This window comes from Cannabis sativa, chromosome 3 (assembly GCF_029168945.1).
Source record: "Cannabis sativa cultivar Pink pepper isolate KNU-18-1 chromosome 3, ASM2916894v1, whole genome shotgun sequence".
Lineage (NCBI taxonomy): Eukaryota > Viridiplantae > Streptophyta > Magnoliopsida > Rosales > Cannabaceae > Cannabis > Cannabis sativa.
The window spans coordinates 8,740,262-8,760,373 of record NC_083603.1 but is presented as its reverse complement, the minus strand read 5'-3'; the positions used below and the strand labels follow the sequence as shown (position 1 = coordinate 8,760,373).

Here is a 20,112-nt window from a genome sequence, read left to right as displayed (position 1 = left end):
CTTTTAATTGACAACATTATAAACTATAATATTTAAATACACATAATAATAATCTCACCTAATAACTAATAATATTTTTTCTTTAATCACTACAACAAATATCATTATTACCGGCGGAAGCATCCGCCGGTAATAAGTAATAGTACCGCCGGTAATAATTAATACCGGCGGAATCCGCCGGTAATTATCCGCCGGCATTAATTGGTCGATAAAAATGGTTATTACCGACGAAAGGGGGAATCCGCCGGTAATAATATTAATACCGGCGGATTAATAGCGGTGGGGTCCGCCGGTATTAATATTTTTAAATATTTAAAAAAATATATTATAATGATAAATACCGGCGGACCCATCCGCCGGTAATAATAATTTTAAATATTAAAAAAAATAATATTCTGATTATTTAATATAATTAAATTAATTATAATAATTATTTTATAAATAAATATATTAATTAGAAATAAAATATCAAAATTAAGAAATTAAACATTAAACATTAATTAAGAAATTAAGTATTAAAATTAATTTGTCCATTACAATAAAAATTATATTATCTTAAATAAAATTAGGAAATTGTCTTTAAATAAACTTTAAAACATAACACATAATTAAAAAAAACTTAACTATCATTGTTCAAATCAGTAAATTCTAAAAATTCGTCTGCATTTGAGCTAAGTCTTGAACCATCAATATTCTCACGGGATTGAGCCGGCGGGGCAGGGTAATAAGGTTGTCCAGTCTGCGGCGTAGGCAAGATCTCCACATATTGTCGAGGGTGGGGGCGAACCAAAATTGGTTGTTGCTGTTGTTGCGGACTCTGAGCACTGAAAAAGGCTCCATACATAGGCTGTTGTGGAGATCCTCCCATTTGACCATACACAGGTTGTTGCTGTGGTCCAAGACTTGTCGATTGTCATCTAAAATTTTATGAAGACATAAGATTTAATATTATAAAAAAAAATTTAATGATAAAATTTTATGCAATTTTATGCTATTTTATGATATTTTATGATATTTTATGCTATTTTATTAAAAAAAATATTATTATTATTTTAATACTTTCACAATTATTTATATATTATTAAAATAAACATTCTTTATTAAATAAATTTTTTATTTTTAATTTTTAAAGAAATATTATTTAATATTATTTAAAAAATATTTTCCTATATTGATTTTTTTTTTTAAAAAAAATTATAATTAAAATTGTGAAAGAAATTTTAATATATTACATCTAAATATTATTTTTTTTGAGTTTATATTTTTTTCAAGTATATATTACAATAAAATTTTTATTTATTAATTTTTTTTATATTAAAAAAATTATTATTTTATTAATATTTTCTTTTATATATTTTAATGTTAAAATTATATTATTTATTTAATTTTTTAAAGAAATATTATTTAAAAATATTTTCCTATATTAAATCATTTTTTTTAAAAAAAACTTATAATTAAAATCATAAAAAAGTTTAATTCTTTACATTAAAATATTTTTTTTTGTTTTTATATTTATTTTTCAAGTATATATTATATTAAAATTGCGTTTTATTAATTTTTTTTAAATTAAAGAAATTATTATTTTATTAATATTTATTCTTTACATATTTTAATGTTAAAATTTCATAAACTTTTTGTTGTTAAATTTTAAGTATTAAAAAAATAAAATTTAGATTTTAAAATCTTATTTAATATTTACATGAAAAAGTTTATTTTTTTATGTTATAAAATATTTAACTTATGAGTATTTTTTTTTCAAAAATATAGATTTATCTTAATTTTTTTATTACATTTTTTAAAAATAGTCAATTGTATATAAATTTTATACATATTTAAAAGTTGTTTATTATTGTAAAATATTAATGACACAAAATTTTTACAAAAAATTTAATACAAAACTCTATAAATTACATTTATTTTTTACATAATATATATAACACAATATTAACTATACAGTATATACAGTGTATATACACTGCATAAAACAGTATATACCGTGTATATACTGTATATATACTGTGTATATTATATATACAGTGTATACACTGTACTATATACACAGTATATACCGTATATAATGTATACACTGTGTATAAATTGACAATATCTACAAATTTTTCATTCACAACACACAACATATATACAAAATATATAATTTACAGTACACAGTATACACAAAACAGCAATTAAAAATACACTAAACTAAAATTTTTCAAATATAACACATTTTCCATTCACAATACACAGTATACATACATATATAATATTTTTTACAGAAAAAAAATTATTTTTATGAGATATATATACACAAATATTGTAAGAACTAACCTCCAAATATTTAGTACACCAACCGATCCCGGCGTTTTACTCAGAAATTTCTTCCCCACAGATTATTTATCCCAAACTTTAAAGATGGAGAAAAAAATTAGATATTAAGAAAAAAAATAATATATGTAAAACAGAGAAAAAAGAAAAACGAAATCATTACCGATGCACTGGCGGTGGTAGACGGGCGGCGCACTGGCGGTGTCGGGGAAATGATGCCGGAGAACGGGGCGGATTGTGTTTGAAAACGGAGAGGGGAGGTGGAATGGAGAAGGTGGGGGGGAGTGAAAATGGAAAAAATGGTATTCTGAAATGGGGAGGGGTTTATATAGATTTTTAATACCGGCGGGACCCGCCGGTATTAATTGGGTTCCGCCGGTATTAATAAAAACGGTCAGAATCCCAGATTAATACCGGCGGGTCCCGCCGGTATTAATCCGCCGGTAAAACTAATTTCAAAAAATTGGGCGGCAAAAATCCCGCCCACTTTTTTCGAGGCGGGATTCCGCCGGTATTAATACAAACCCGCCGGTAATAATAAATTTAAAATAATTTTTTTTTATTTATTTAATATAATATTAATTATATAGTTATTACCGGCGGATGGCTATTTCCGCCGGTAATACCCCTATTAATACCGGCGGGTGAGTTCCGCCGGCAATAAACCCGCCGGTAATAACTATATTTGTTGTAGTGAATTTTTAATTGTATCATTTTCAAATAACATAGAAAAAAACTAGCATAAAATTTAGTATACGTGCATCGCACGTAATTTTGCTAGTAATATATATATATATATACTAGATTAAAGTTACGTGCGAGGCACGTACGTACTTCATTAATTTACTTGTCTAATACCAACTTAACAGCAAAAATCAAATTAGTGTTTTGACTAAGTCAATTCAAAACCATTCATGTTAGGTCACAAAGTCAAACATTCTATTTGGTTGGTATTCTATCATTTTAAACTTACTATACATACTGAAAAAATAACAAAAACTTAATTAGAAAAAGAACAATTTTCTGTTTAGAAAAGCATTTTTTTTTTTTGTTAATAAACAAAGAAAAAACCTAAAATACCTAGAAACATCCTATTCTCTACAAATTCTACCAGCTGGAAAAGTCAAGTAGATTTGTCTAGATGCTGGTTCACACCACCATTCATTGAGAATGCATTCAAAATTTGTGTAAATCTACACCCATAATCCAAGATGTTACTGCAGACCTATAATAATTATATCACAAAACAAAATTAAGTACTGACATAAAGACATTAACAAAAATCAAAATCAAAACTTTAATTTCTAAGATTGTACCTTTGAGTTTTATTTTGTTGTTGGAGAAGAAAATTCATTGACTTGGGTGACTAAGTAAATGAGTTATTATTGGCTGTAGCAGCAACCATGAGCCGAGAATCTGCAGCTGATATATTTGCTGATGAGGAAAATTAGATCTAAGTAGTTGCTCATGATGACACACTCAGCAGTAGTCATCATGTTATCAAGTTTGTTAGGTGAGCCGACTTAAACAACAACAGATGAGGAGCTGTCTGAGCCACCACCTGAGTTGTGGTTGTTGTTGTCCTTTGCCTCATCGTGATCAGGAGTCAAAATGCATTGGAAGTAATTTCTTTTGATTTGTCAGAACTAAACAATTTTCAAAACCCAAATTAAGGTTAAAATATCTTCAATCTTCAAATGCTCTTAGAATTCTTGAAGTAATTTCTTCATGATGGTATTGAAAGAAATAAACAGAAACAAAAATATATTCTATACCCTCATGGGAAGACAAGATAAATAATTATAAACTTTACAAAGACGCCTCAATTAAGGAGCCAACCACAATTATTAACTAAGAAATTTCTCACCAACAAAATTTTCACATAAAGAAGCAATAAAATATTGAAACTAAAAGGAAAATTGATTGTTTGACTTCTAATTGTATGGAATGAGACTTTCTTTTGATTAGTTTTTTATGGATATGATATGAAATACACATCACAACACTAATCCATGGAACCTTTCCTGGTCTTATGCTACATTTCTTTTATTGTTCCAATTTTTATAAAGTATACGCCCTTTTATTAGCAGCAAGCAACGAATTTTTTCCTAAAAGATTAAAAACATCTGAAAGAGGAACAAATTAAATACCAATAATCAAATATATAATTATATAATAATATATGCTTCGTCGACAACCTGCTTAGTCACCGCCGTCGGTGAAGCCGCCGGCATTGTTTAGGACGCACCGCAAGATTTCTCTTCTTGTTCCCCATTCTTTTACTCTATGTATATATCAATCCGATTGATTCACATGCATACGCCTAAATACAAAAACAAAACAAAAAAATTAAAAACAATCACAAAGCAGACATATATCGTTCGTACATTTCTTCTATATACATATACACATACCCGCATATAGATATATAGATATAGAGCGAGTCTGAGTGTGTGTAGTATAACTTACTTTTAATAGTGAATGAAATTAATGCGAGGAGGCGAATGAATTGGAATATGTACCCGGAGATGCCGTAGAGAAATCGCCGGTGAAATCGAAGAGGAGAGAGAGTAACTTGGTATGGGTTTCGGATACCAAAAAACTGTTATTTTTGAATAGAAAACTCAAAGAGTGTTGTGACTGGAATAATTAGTATCAAATATCAGTTCAAATATTAATGGGATTTGTTTTATTTTTATTTTATTATTTTATTATATATAAATATCAATTCAAATATTAATGGAATTTGTTTTATTTTTATTTTATTATTTTATTATATATAAATAAAAAGTCACCATAAATTTCTCATAAACCTAAACCAAGAATTTATTTATATAGGCATACCTTAAAATATATAATATTTATACTCATAAAATTATATATACATATTAAAATATTTATACTATTAAGATATGGTCAGTGCATACATACATTTTAAAATTATATATAATATAAATTTTTGAAACAGTTAAATTGAATAATAATTTTTTTCTTTGAAATTTTTTATTTATACCCTAAAAACTTATAATAAAAGCACATATTTTAATAATTTTTATATGAAATATATATTATAAAATTAAAATAAATATTGATTTATTTTAAGATGAAATATTAACTTCATGATAGAATAAATTAGCATTTTCAATACAAAAGATGTAAGAGTTTACCAGAAATGATAAGACCAGATTAATACCGAGAATGTCTAGCAACATAATGTGCTACTCGGTTTTCTGATCGTCTAATGAAAAATAAATTAACATTTAGGAGAGTAGATTATAACAAAATTTGACAGTCTTTGATTAAAAGGCCGAAAGTGGACTTCATTATTTGGTTGCTTCGAATAGCTTATACTGAAACAACTGTTTGTCTCAATCTGAACATATCTTAAAATTAAAATAATTATTGAATTAACACAAAATAATGTAGAAAAGAAATTTAAACAAATATTAAGAGCGATTTTATAAAATTACATACTTTAATTAAGTTTACTCTTTTTTTTTCAAAAAAATAAAATAAAATAATATTCAAAAAAATAAATATTACTTGAGGTAATAATAATAATTAATATCTTTTATTTTTTTTGTTTGTCAATTATAATAAGTTAATGATAAAGATGATGATCCAACAAGAACAATTGTGTAAGAATTGATGTATTTGCAATCACCCATTTTATTATTTCCTATATATAAATGTTTCAAGCATAATTATAAGACTATATAATTCATGGAATAATATATCAAATTAAATAAACATTTGCATATATGTTGCATATAAAATCGTAATATTACACTAATAACCAATTAATTAAACGACATTAATTAATATCATCGATAAACTTTTCCACTTTCACTTGTGAAGATATGTACATTTTTACACTTAACAGGCTTAAAATTCAGTCCACCATTCTCACGATGATCATTATGATTAGAAAGAGAAAGTTTGAGATTGTTGCAATTAAGATACGAAAGTTTGTAGATCAAGAGCTTGTTGTTGGAATTGAAGTTGGTGGCGGAGAGATTGAATTGTGTGAGTGAAGCATCAGTGATTGTGAATTTGGGCTCTTGAGGAAGAAATATGATGGATGAGATCACGAACAGGGTGACCAGAAAGCAGAAGAGACAACACACGCGGGAGCCCCATTCGCCCATGGCTGCTATATCTAAAAGAAAATAATAAATTTAGATCATGATCAACAAATTAAAGGTAGAAATATTCAATGTAGTGATTTATAGTTATATTATATGAGCATCCATTATTTCTTTTTTTAATTTGCATTAATTTAATATATATATTTTGTCAAACCAAAAACAAAATTCTCTATATATACAGCTCTCTCTCTCTCAAACAAAAAGTAGGAACGTATTAACAATTATTATTAGTTAATTAAGATTTTTTTTCCTAACTTAAATATTATCAAATTATGCTTTTTGAATTTTTAAGGTCGTTAAAAATACTCTTTAACCATTGAGATTGTTGAATTTAAGCACTTTTGTCTAAATTTAGTAAAAAAATTCTAACATAAAGGAAAGTTCATGGGGCACAATTTGATATCAAAGTCTGGGTAGCATGACTTATACATAAATAATGACTGAAATAGTAAAATTAAATAAAATTAGACAAAAAAAAAATTTTAAATCAAACAATAAGTTGAGGGACATGGTACATGTTAATAGTTTAGGAATAAAAATAATAATTAGTCATTATTATAAATAGAAAATTAGGTATGATTTTTTTATTGTTATTATTATTTCTTTACTATCTATATACGGGAAATAACTTATATATAAATAAATATATTATGGATGTATGTTATATATCACCGTTGACCTTCACACTCGTCCGCTAGAGAAAAATGATACAAGTGGTTTCAACTTCAAATATCATATTATTATTATCCTTTTACGATTTAATTAATATATATTTTTAATAATTATTATAGAAAAATTATTAATCACTCGTGAAACACCTAATGAAAACGTATTTTTTTTTCTCCAAAACCATCGTGTATTCACATTAATTATCGGCCACCATTATTATTTGAATAATAATAGTATAATACCAACTATGGTTGTTACATATTTCCAATATTATTATTAAAAGACCAAAGTAAATATATGGTAATTGCTAAAATCATTTATTTAATGGCCTACAAAAAGTCTCTTTTATTTAATAGCAATGACCACCAGCAAGAGACGTACTGGTCTTTATTAACAACTAGGTAACGATACCGCGCCTCGTGCGGTTGTTTAAAAACTTTTTATTTATGTTGTAAATATAAAATTAATATTTAATATATTAAAAAAATTATTAGTTATTTAATATGTTGATGTACTATAAAAAAATATTAAAAATTATAATCTTAATTTGTTAAAATATTAAATCACATTATTTAGTTGAATTATAATTATTATTATCGTAAATTGTTATATAAATTACACGTATAATTATTTGTTAAAATATGTGAAAGATAAATTATTTTTAAAAGAAATTACTTCAAACTAAATCAACCACGTACAAAATAAATAATCTAAAATAAAAAAAAAAATAAAATTAGAGAGTCAATTCATTATCTTTATAACTTGCACTAATAAGGAGCATTAAAAAACAGAAAACACAAAATTTAATAAGAAAAAATTAGCAAATAAGCATATCTTTATTATTATTATTATTATTATTATTATTATTATTATTATTATTATTATTATTATTATTATTATTATTATTATTATTATTAAGATGCCAAGTTTAGAATGTTACAAAATTAATATAAACTATTCAAATATTTTGTTTATGCTTTTTTTACTATTAAAAATTAATGTGTTTTTTTATTCTAAAATAGACTATTAATTTTTTAGAAAAAAAAAACCTATAATAATAATCATGGTGAGTGTTATAAAATGAAAGGACATTAATAATAAATAAAGACAATTAATTATAATTTAACTCTTAAAATTTAATATTTATATTAATTAATAAAAAAAATACACATTGAAAAAATATATATCTATCAAATTATATTTTTATAACTGTCAACACTAATAATAATAATAATAATAATAAAATTAATGTAAGTTGCCTTTTCATTTTTTTTTATATTTTTGTAATATATAGATAAATATAGATTGATATTTATATTAGTTAAAAAATTAAATAATTAATATTACACAAGTAAAAATATAATTGATTATAAAGTTATAATAATATGATGTTAAAAATTAAATTATAACCTTTCAGGGTTTTCTATAAAAAAAATACTAATGTATAATCACTAAATAAATAAATTTAAAGACAAAAAATATGTTACTGCATCATATTAATATACCTAATCATTCTCTAAACTGTTAATATATTATATATGAATTTCTCAAGAGATAAATATTAAGTAATAACTTCATCTTTTAAATTATAGACATACATCACCACCTTAAAGAATTGACTAATAATATAGTTAAATATTCTATATATAAAAAAAAAATATATAAATGTGTCGTTAAATAACAAATATAAAATTTTAAAAATATGTCTTTATACTTTTTTTAAAAGGTAAATTCTATGTGTATCATTATCAAAAATAGCTATAAATAGTGTTAATATATATAATGATATATTACATCATCCAATTTAATACAATCTTTTATGAGTAAATATGCAATATTTTTTTAAAAAATATATAAAATAAAAAAAAAAATACGATGCTTACCTCAAATATCCAATTTAGATGATAAAATATATCATCAAATTGATACAAAATAGTAGAAGTTCTTTTCAATTTTTGATAAAAACATATATATATATATAAAAGTATAAAATTAGTTATATATATTATATTTGTTAATATATATTAGAACAAAAAAAATATGATGCTTATTTCTAATGTCAAATCTAGATGATAATAGACATCATCAAATTGATACAAAATAATAGAAACCTTCTTTGATCTTTGATAAAAAAATATATTTATATGTATAGGTATGAGATTAGTTATATATATTATAATTGTATCCAACTAATATATATATATATATATATATATGTGTGTGCATATTACATAGTGTATATAATTATATATGATTTACAATTTTTTATTGAGTGAAAAACATAATTTACAACAAAAAATTTAAAGAAAAATAATATAAAAATATGACACTTACCTCCTATATCCAAAGCTAGATGAATGAATATATTATATTTTTAATTTTATTATTATTTATTTTATATTTTTCACTACACTCACGCTCCGAAGCTTGGTTGATCCGTAGATGAAGAGAGTTTGATACTGCAAGAGAGAGAAAATTGAAAAAAATAATTGAAATGACCCCAAATATAAATTAAGAAATTATTTTTGTTATAATAAGAATGCAAAAGGTCTTTATAAATTCATTGAAAATAGATTATAAAATTATGTATTAATTGCTTCAATTAACCAAATAATAAAGTAGGCTTTTATTATTATATTATTAGGTTGTATGGAATGGAACGGTTATATGAGAATGAAGAATTAAAGGTTGTAATTTATGAAACTTCTACCTTTTAAAAAATAATTAATATATTGAAACTTCCACCTTTTAATTGAACAAATTGAATAAAATTTGAAACAATGAGAAAATAAGATAATTAGTTTTCTCAAAAGGTAGAGCGCCACATCATTTGCTGAAACAACAGAATTATATAAATATATTAAGAAACAATCCGCGCTTCGCAACGGATATTTTATAAATATTAAATTATTTAATATAAAATAAATTATATCTATTATTTAATGATAACTAAATAATAAAATTGTATTAATTTTTTTAAAACCAAAAATTGTATTAAATTGTAACTTTACTAAAGTTTAATATATTTTTTTAATAATATGTAGATAGTAAATTTTATATTTAAAATATTAATGTATATAGTTAAAATAATATTATAATAACTAAAATGACATGATAATAAATAAATAAAAAAATTGCTACAAATATACATCATGTTAAATTTTGTCTTAAATTTAACATATTTTGTAGAATATGTCAAATATCATATTTTTTACCATACTATTGAATTATTATTGATAACTTAATTAATATTGTCGACTCTCAATTTTCTTCCAAACTTAATAATTTATTAAAAGTTGAATATAAACGTTATTTTTATAAGATAAAGGGTCTTTGGTGTGATTTTCGAGTATGTCTTTTAAGATGAATAAATTTGTAATCAATTAATCAAGAAATTTTTTAAAAAAGTAATGTATTACGTACTCTATTTAAATTTGTGATTAAAAGAAATTGATTTTATTTTATTATATTTAAAAAAATCTCCATGTAAACAGTTCACTACACAATAATATTTTAGTTTAAAGTAATCTTTAAACGTTATTATTCAAGTTTTATATTAGTTTAGTTTATGCTCTAACAATATTAATGAAATTGAGATATGCTATGTAAAATTTAATTTATATTTTTTCAAAAAAAAAAAAAATTAAATGAAGTTATTTTTCGTGAGTAATATAAGATTAAAAAAATATAAAAATATACAAATTTAATAAAATAAATTGAGTGCAAATTTACAGTTACACAATCAATGTAAATATTGATTAAAAAAATGTGAATATATGTATTAGCTAAAAACAATTAAACAAATCATATAAATAGAACGAATGAATGATAACTATTTTCTTACTATTTCAACATTAATATACTCTTATTTTTCTTTTTCTTGAAGGAATAAATGATAAAAAAATAATTAAAAACATTCTTATTAATAAGTTGATGTTTTAATTAGAGGACTTATAAATAAAATATATGATCATATATATATACTTATAAATTTATTACAATACATTTTATTATGAAGACTATTGGATTATATGAGGCTTATTGATGCCGACTATCTATATAGAACACAAGTTTCCTATTAAGTGCAATCTAAAAGTGGCTTGGAAGTATCATTACAGACTCACAGAGTCTAAACAAAACCCACCTTTATGTCAGTGCAATCAATCTGCGTCATCGAGAATTAGTTTGTTGAAATATAAGCTTTCTGTACAACAAACTCCCTAAATCTGACCATCCAAAGTCCATAGCACAATCAGTTGCAAAAACTGTGAAACTTAATTTTCTCATCCATCAGTTCCATAACATAATGTTAGATAATAAGAGAAAAAAAACATGAAAAAAGAAATAGAAACTAATTAATTTGAGATTAATCATCACATAAATGATAATAACTAATTATAGACTGAGTTGTTCTCAATTTTTTGAAATTGAGACACAATCCAACATAATAGAAAGAAAGACAAAAACAATAAATAAGAAGAGATAAACAAAGAAATAAGTTAAGCGTACGTACTTAAATGGGAGAAGAAACATGGAGGCAGAAAGGGTGATTGTTATCAGAACCTTTGCCCATGCCAGAACTTCGTCGAGCTTCATCGGCCAATGTACAGATGGGGAGATTGGTTTGATTGGTTGGATGGTCTCCGACTGGTGCCTTTCTTTAATATATAGTTTGTCTTGCCACATGGAAGAGACACCAACAGACAAAAAATATAAGAGAATGAGAATGGTTAGGGTTTGTTTTAAATAATAGACAAATATTACTATTACTATAAATTATATTATAATAAAAAATAAATAAAAAAATTATAAAAATAGAAAAAAATTAGGAAAGCAAGGCAAGAATAGGAGAAGATAGTTTGTAGCACCTACCATGTCATTACCTAATTATTTTTTCCATTTGATATTATTATAGCATAAACTACATTAATATATAAGATAAAAACTAACGTTTATGTAGTAAGTGATTACATGGAAATGTCTAAAATAAATAAAGTTGGTCATTATTATTTAAGTAATGATTATCAGTTTTTATATTTATGTAGTCTTTATTTGTTGATGTTATGATCCGTTTTTCTTCTCCTTTTTCTATAAATAATTACTCCCATGTAAATACACCTCAAAATATATAGGTTTTAATGTGTATACGAAAAGACTTATATGTTACTATTTCTTTTTTGTTTTTTTTTTGACAAAAGATGAATGTTACTATTTTCTTTTAATTGCTGGGTATTAATAGTTAATATTAAATAGAAAAAAAAATTTAACAAAAGTCTACTTGATTAATTAGAGTTACATATTTTTTTTTAACTGAATATTTATTTAAAAAATTAAAATGATACACTTAAAAATATGAAAAGACACATATATTATTACTTTTATTTAATTATTTTTTTAGGGCTCGTTTGGAACGCCGTATTAGGTCGTATTGTATTGTATTGTATTATATTGAATTGTATTTTATGCAATATTTTTATGTAAAACTATATGTGGTATTAACTTTTATGGACACCTAACTATATAATATTTTAGTATAAATTAAAATTTAACATAGTATTATATAAAAATATGATATATAATCCAATTCAATATAATACAATACAATACAATACGACTTAATACGGCGTTCCAAACGAGCCCTTAATTGTTTCTTTTGTAACTGAATATTTATTTAAAAAATTAAAATGATACACTCATAAAATGAAAAGACACATATTGCTTCTTTTGTAACTGAATATTTATTTAAAAATTAAAATGATACACTTAACAAATGAAAAGACACATATATAATTACTTTTTTAATTACTTGGCATTAATGTAATTAGTAGTAAATAGAAATAATATTAAGAAAAATTAAAAAAATTAGAAAAAATGAGAGAGCAAGAAAAATATAAGAATGTTTAACAAAAGTCTACTTGATTAATTAGAGTTACATATTTTTTTTTAACTGAATATTTATTTAAAAAATTAAAATGATACACTTAAAAATATGAAAAGACACATATATTATTACTTTTATTTAATTATTTTTTTAATTGTTTCTTTTGTAACTGAATATTTATTTAAAAAATTAAAATGATACACTCATAAAATGAAAAGACACATATTGCTTCTTTTGTAACTGAATATTTATTTAAAAATTAAAATGATACACTTAACAAATGAAAAGACACATATATAATTACTTTTTTTAATTACTTGGCATTAATGTAATTAGTAGTAAATAGAAATAATATTAAGAAAAATTAAAAAAATTAGAAAAAATGAGAGAGCAAGAAAAATATAAGAATGTTTAACAAAAGTCTACTTGATTAATTAGAGTTACATATTTTTTTTTAACTGAATATTTATTTAAAAAATTAAAATGATACACTTAAAAATATGAAAAGACACATATATTATTACTTTTATTTAATTATTTTTTTAATTGTTTCTTTTGTAACTGAATATTTATTTAAAAAATTAAAATGATACACTCATAAAATGAAAAGACACATATTGCTTCTTTTGTAACTGAATATTTATTTAAAAATTAAAATGATACACTTAACAAATGAAAAGACACATATATAATTACTTTTTTTAATTACTTGGCATTAATGTAATTAGTAGTAAATAGAAATAATATTAAGAAAAATTAAAAAAATTAGAAAAAATGAGAGAGCAAGAAAAATATAAGAATGTTTGTAGAAGCTGCCATGTCATCATGCTTAACAACAGCATTATATAGATATATAGATGTTTCTTTTGTAACTGAATATTTATTTAAAAAATTAAAATGATACACTCATAAAATGAAAAGACACATATTGCTTCTTTTGTAACTGAATATTTATTTAAAAATTAAAATGATACACTTAACAAATGAAAAGACACATATATAATTACTTTTTTTAATTACTTGGCATTAATGTAATTAGTAGTAAATAGAAATAATATTAAGAAAAATTAAAAAAATTAGAAAAAATGAGAGAGCAAGAAAAATATAAGAATGTTTAACAAAAGTCTACTTGATTAATTAGAGTTACATATTTTTTTTTAACTGAATATTTATTTAAAAAATTAAAATGATACACTTAAAAATATGAAAAGACACATATATTATTACTTTTATTTAATTATTTTTTTAATTGTTTCTTTTGTAACTGAATATTTATTTAAAAAATTAAAATGATACACTCATAAAATGAAAAGACACATATTGCTTCTTTTGTAACTGAATATTTATTTAAAAATTAAAATGATACACTTAACAAATGAAAAGACACATATATAATTACTTTTTTTAATTACTTGGCATTAATGTAATTAGTAGTAAATAGAAATAATATTAAGAAAAATTAAAAAAATTAGAAAAAATGAGAGAGCAAGAAAAATATAAGAATGTTTGTAGAAGCTGCCATGTCATCATGCTTAACAACAGCATTATATAGATATATAGATTCTTTTTCAATTAGCAATTTTTAACAAATTTTTAGTAAGACTTTTAATTACTATTTTTAATTTTGTCTTTATAAATTACAAATATAGCTTTAAATTTACACAAATATATTCATTTTTGTTACAACAAAATACACGACATTTTTACAAATAATCTGAAAAAAAAAACATCAAAATATAAATCTAAACAATATATAAAATTATCAATACTTCTAGGTGGAGGCTCGCAAATTTTTCGAGAACTACCTCATGTTGTACATACCATACCACAAAAGAAATGGTAAAGGGTACATATATGGTGCCTAGTACATGAGGTATAATATTGCTATGAGTTTTTGACAGCTAAATTCTCTTAACTATTGTTTTACTTGTACTTAATTTTCAAAGTTTAAATTTTGGTAGTAAAACCTTTTAAACTACTGAATTGTTTGCAAATTAAAAGTGTCATCTGGTTAATGGTCACTATAGACTACTTATGTGCACATGACACGTTTATATTAGTACACTAAGTCATTTTAAATTTAAATTAAATTATAAAAAATAATAATCAAATATTTAAAAAAATAAAAAATATTATAAATTTTTTATAATTTTTAAATAATATTATTAATTATGTACCAATATAAACGTCCCACGTGTACAAGAATGTACACATAAGCCGTCCATGTTAGCAGATAACTATGAAAAATAGATGACACCTTAAATTTGCTAACAGTTAAGTAATTTAGTGGGTTTTATCACCAAAATTTGAACTTGGAGGGTTAAATGAAAGTAGAATGATAGTTGAGAGAGTTTAACCGCAAAAAACTCTATCACTATTGGTGAAATTCAATATCATGTTTTACTTATTTTAATTTAACAAAAATTATAGAATACCGCTAACTAATTATAAGACGTCATGTCATAAAAATTTTAGGCACCTTAATGCCTCGTTGCAATGCTTTTCATAACATATAATATATAGAGAAATATTATATCTAATATCACTATTGGTACAATTTTTTATTGAATTCTACTTATTTTATTTATTATAGAGAATTCTACCGTCATTACATAAGATTATCTAGTCTAGTATAAAAAAAAGCTCGGTACCAGTAACATTTTTAGCGAAAGTCCACTTAATCATATTATGGGCCGCAAAATTATAATGTCTTGAATAAACGAAAAATTATAAGAGAGATATTTATATGTTTGCGATTTTTATTTATTTTTTAATAAATTCTTAATTAATTTGTTTTGTTGAAAGTTTCCTCAAAAAACTTAGAATATAAAGTCTCAACAACCTTATTTTAATTTTTTTGGGGTGCTAATAAATTTCTTAAGCCTAAGATCACTATGATTAATGTATTTAATGAGTAATGAGTTCAAACTAAAGATAAATTATTGTATATTTATATATATGTATATTTAATATTTACTAGGTAGAAGTTACGTTCCGAGGCACGTAAATATTAATTTTATTTAAAGTTTAGTTATTTATTTTTATTTAAATTGTTGTAACTAAAAGTAATGATTATGTGAATGATTGTTTTATTAGAGTAATAGTTGTGTTATTATATTTGGTTAGTAAAATATAATTGTGTATATATAAGTCATAACAATATATGAAAATAATATTTATTATTTACTTATAGAAAATTTAAAGAAACAATAGATGTGTTTGACAAAATTTAAAGCAAATATTATTTAACAAAAATTTAAAAAAATGTGCGATCTTAAAATAGAAAAAAAATTATTAAATAAAGTCTTAATATATAATATTATTAGAAAAACTAAAAAGAGTATAGTAAAACTTCTTCCTAATCTTCCATCGGCTCAGCTGCTTGAATGGTGAATTGATTGTACTTTAGACTCATTGTTCGTTTTGAATCTACATACAATTGAATTCTCCATGTTTTCTCCGTAGTTTTTTGGATAAACAACCTATATTTCTGTAAAAATAATTATTAATATTATTTTTATGATGATTAAGATAAGATTCATTATTCGATGACTCTTGCTCTTCACATCCATAATATAACCATGTGCATTTATGAGTTTCCTAACCAGTACTTATTCTCATGGAAAGTTTTTATTTTTCTTACTAAAGTAATCTAATCCAATGAATACTATAAAAAAAATAATAAGAATATTAAAAAAAAATATACACATTATTATATACTCGCTATATCATAAATTATAAATGAGTTCACTTAGTTCAGCTACTCGTTAACTCACCCATGAAAATTTCCCATACGAGACCATGCTAGGAATGCAGGGCCTCCAAAGAAATAATCCAAATCCTTACTGCTCATATTAAATTTCTGTATAAGAAAAGTGTAAAACATCAAAAAAGAGTATCAATATAGGGGCACTAATGAAATTTAATTTAAGAATTAAATATCAACAACAACTAAGTACAGTTCTGGCAGTGCATTGATTTTGAATGTAAGTTTTGTGAAGAAAAAATGAGACTTGGGATCTCCTTCTCCCACCTTTTCCAATCCCGCCAAGCAAAAGAATCTAACAAAAACTCATATAAGACAACTACGAAATTGGAAGACATGGGCCATACAAATGGTTTTTCGATAGCTTGTTTCTCACAAAATACATAGCAGTTTGAAAACACAAGCTTACAGCTAGATGAGACAGAATTTTGGTAATAACTTCAGGGAACATGTCTTGGGACAATAACGCCATTATCATCGACACGCGGGAGCAATCCAACTTTTGGCACCGAATACAGTTGAGCTCCGGTTGCAAGTTTTTGAACAGTGACTGCAATTGCAACATTGAACACACTGAGTAAGGCTAAAACAAAAAATTTAAATGATTTAAAGGATAAAAAAAAACAAATCCTCTGTTTTTTGGATTTATAAAGCACCAAGATTACCTTAAGAGCACTTAAAAATATGGGAGCGCACCTACATGTTGGCATCTCAATAAATAAATAAGTCTAATTGAGCAAAGTAATTATATTATCTTATTCTAATTCATCAATGAGTCAAATAAACATCAATAGGGAGGGAGATATAAGAACAATAATAGGCATAAGCTAATGAATTCAAAAACAGAAGTCACCAATTTTTATACTTAGTGGATAATTAATCAGAGGAATACTTCAAATTATAAGGGAACCTAATATATGACAACGAGGCTTTGAAGCATAGGATCAGTGGTGACAGAAATAAAAGCCAATCCTGTATTATAAACCATATACATTAAATATAAATTTAAATAATATAAAGCTCATAAATTTTGGATAGTCATATGTAGAAAGAGAACAGATAAGTCATAAAAATTTGAAAAGAACAAAAGAGAAAAGCATACCTTGAATTGAGAAGAATACTAAGTTAAACCAAAACTTCCAGCAAATTTAGGCAAGAGTTTGAAATTGAATGTGTGCCTGCTAGTTAGAAGTACAATGAGATAACATTAGTATGATAATTTTAATTGTATATATTGAATAACTAACAAGGGCAAACCAACAATCAGACCATGTAATGGGAAACAGAAGATATATCCAAAGCTATAAGAAAATGGTACCTATAAATTGAGAAGTCTCTAGGTAATTTCTTCTAGTGAACAAACAGCTGCTCATATCTATCTCTCCTTTCACAACACCAAGATTAAATCGAACCTTATTTTCAAAAAGTTTAAGTGTTGATTATCCAATAGTATTTTGTTAAGCATAAAAAATGTTAACATAAATAGGTGCATCCTACTATTGAAGAAATGCTAATAAAGAGCTTTCCCTTTCGATGAGTACCAAATCAATAAAAAGAGTGAAGAATTTACTCTCCATATATAGGCAAAACCAAATAATATGAGCTTAATTTCATATACCTGATCATATCGGAGCCAGTACTTTCAAACAATTATAAAACCCTTAAAAAAATTCTTAGTTGAAATCTTCAAACAATTATTTAGAACAGTTGAAATTCTTTCAAAAATGAAATTGTTAACTAAATTACAAGGCGAACCAAACTTAGAAATTTAGTGGGATAAGAAAAAATAATGCCTTACTATTGGGATGTGGCAGAGCTCCACCTCCACTGTTACTCTTCAAGTCTTGCTTTCTCCTTCATGAAAATCATAATATAAAATTTAGTCTCAAGATTTTCAAATATATCAAGATTGTTTCAGATATACCTTAAAAGAACACCACAAAATAGACTAAAGAACACCACAAAATTAAGTACCTTTTAAACTTAGAGTAAAAATACAGGACATATCACATGATGCAAAAATAGACTAAAGAACACCATAAAATTAAGTACCTTTTAAACCTAGATTAATTAAAGAAAGCAGAACAATCCTAAATTCTTTGAATGGGATTTTAGTCATGAAGAAGATGTAATAAATACAAATTAGTATTACACATGTAATTTTTATTTACCAAATCATCAATAAATAAAAATGACATCTATTATAAGTTGAAAATTAGGTGTACGTATTACAGCCGAAAATGCTTTTACTTCACAATAATAATTATACTTCCACCATAGACTTTGATATTACAATCCTCTTTAGCACCTCAAAACCATACCTAGTACTAATGAACCCGAGTTAGTTCGACAACCCAAAGGCTATACTTGAATAGAATTCCTCTTACAAAAATGTCGATAGAGAGATCAAGTACACCAAAAAATTAAGTACCTTGATATACCTTAGAAGAACACCACAAAATAGACTAAAGAACACCACAATATATTATGATCATGCATTTTCTCAGAATTTACTCTTTTTTTTTCTACTTCAGTGTGTCCCATAATCAATTAGAACATAAATGAAATTAATAAACAAAATATTAAACCGAAACCAAAATAGAAATACGGTTTAAATCCATTCTCACCCAGACTGCCTCCGCATATTGAAGGTGTCGTTTGTGAACACTACAAGAAAACCAGCTTTTACCGGCGCATTGTTGCACCGGCAAAAGTACCCTGACTGCGCCGGCAAAGCTTTGCCGGCGCAGTTGTGCGCCGGCAAAGCTTATCTGGGAAGCTTGGTCGGTAAAGGACTTTTTACCGACGCGTATATTAACTGCGCCGGTAAAACGTCCTTTTACCGGCGAGGAATAACGCCGGCAAAAAATAAGCGCCGGTGTTAAAAAATGCCCTTATCCGCCTTGAACCTGCTATGATTAGGTTTTGCCGGCGCAATAGTGCGCCGGCAAAACAATTGGCGCCAATAGTTTTACCGGCGCACTACATGCGCCGGCAAAACTATTGGCGCCAATCTGACTGTTGGCGCCAATTGTTTTTGCCACTTTTTACCGGCGCACTATTGCGCCGGCAAAAGTATTAAATTTTATTTTTAAAAAAATTTAATTAATTATATTTAATTAATTTTGATATTAATTAATTAAATATAATTAATTATATTTTTTTAAATAATTATAATATTATATTAACAAAATAAACCAACATAATTTACATTACAAGATAAACCAACATTAATTACTACTAAAATCAGTATATAAACAAAATGTTAAATGTTCGAACTAGATAATAAAAAAAGTACAGTTCTATAGGCGGGTAATGTCGTC

The 20,112-nt window shown here is 24.5% G+C and overlaps 2 long non-coding RNA genes across 4 annotated transcripts; both read right to left on the bottom strand.

The window, feature by feature from the left end:
• Positions 1-249: 249 nt before the first annotated feature.
• LOC115711538 (uncharacterized) lies at positions 250-5,033 on the bottom strand. 3 transcript variants are annotated; one of them, XR_009686752.1, is made up of 4 exons: positions 4,795-5,033; positions 3,642-4,648; positions 2,329-3,550; positions 250-917 (listed from the first exon to the last, which is right to left on the bottom strand). It is a non-coding gene; the product is annotated as an uncharacterized LOC115711538 (long non-coding RNA). The 3 variants fall into 3 exon arrangements; XR_009686750.1 differs by having other exon boundaries at positions 2,329-3,971; positions 4,524-4,648; positions 4,795-5,028; XR_009686751.1 differs by having other exon boundaries at positions 2,329-4,648; positions 4,848-5,033.
• Positions 5,034-15,675: 10,642 nt separating this feature from the next.
• On the bottom strand, positions 15,676-18,884 carry LOC133035416 (uncharacterized). Its single transcript, XR_009686636.1, has 4 exons — positions 18,588-18,884; positions 18,108-18,201; positions 17,892-17,967; positions 15,676-17,339 (listed from the first exon to the last, which is right to left on the bottom strand). It is a non-coding gene; the product is annotated as an uncharacterized LOC133035416 (long non-coding RNA).
• Positions 18,885-20,112: the final 1,228 nt, after the last annotated feature.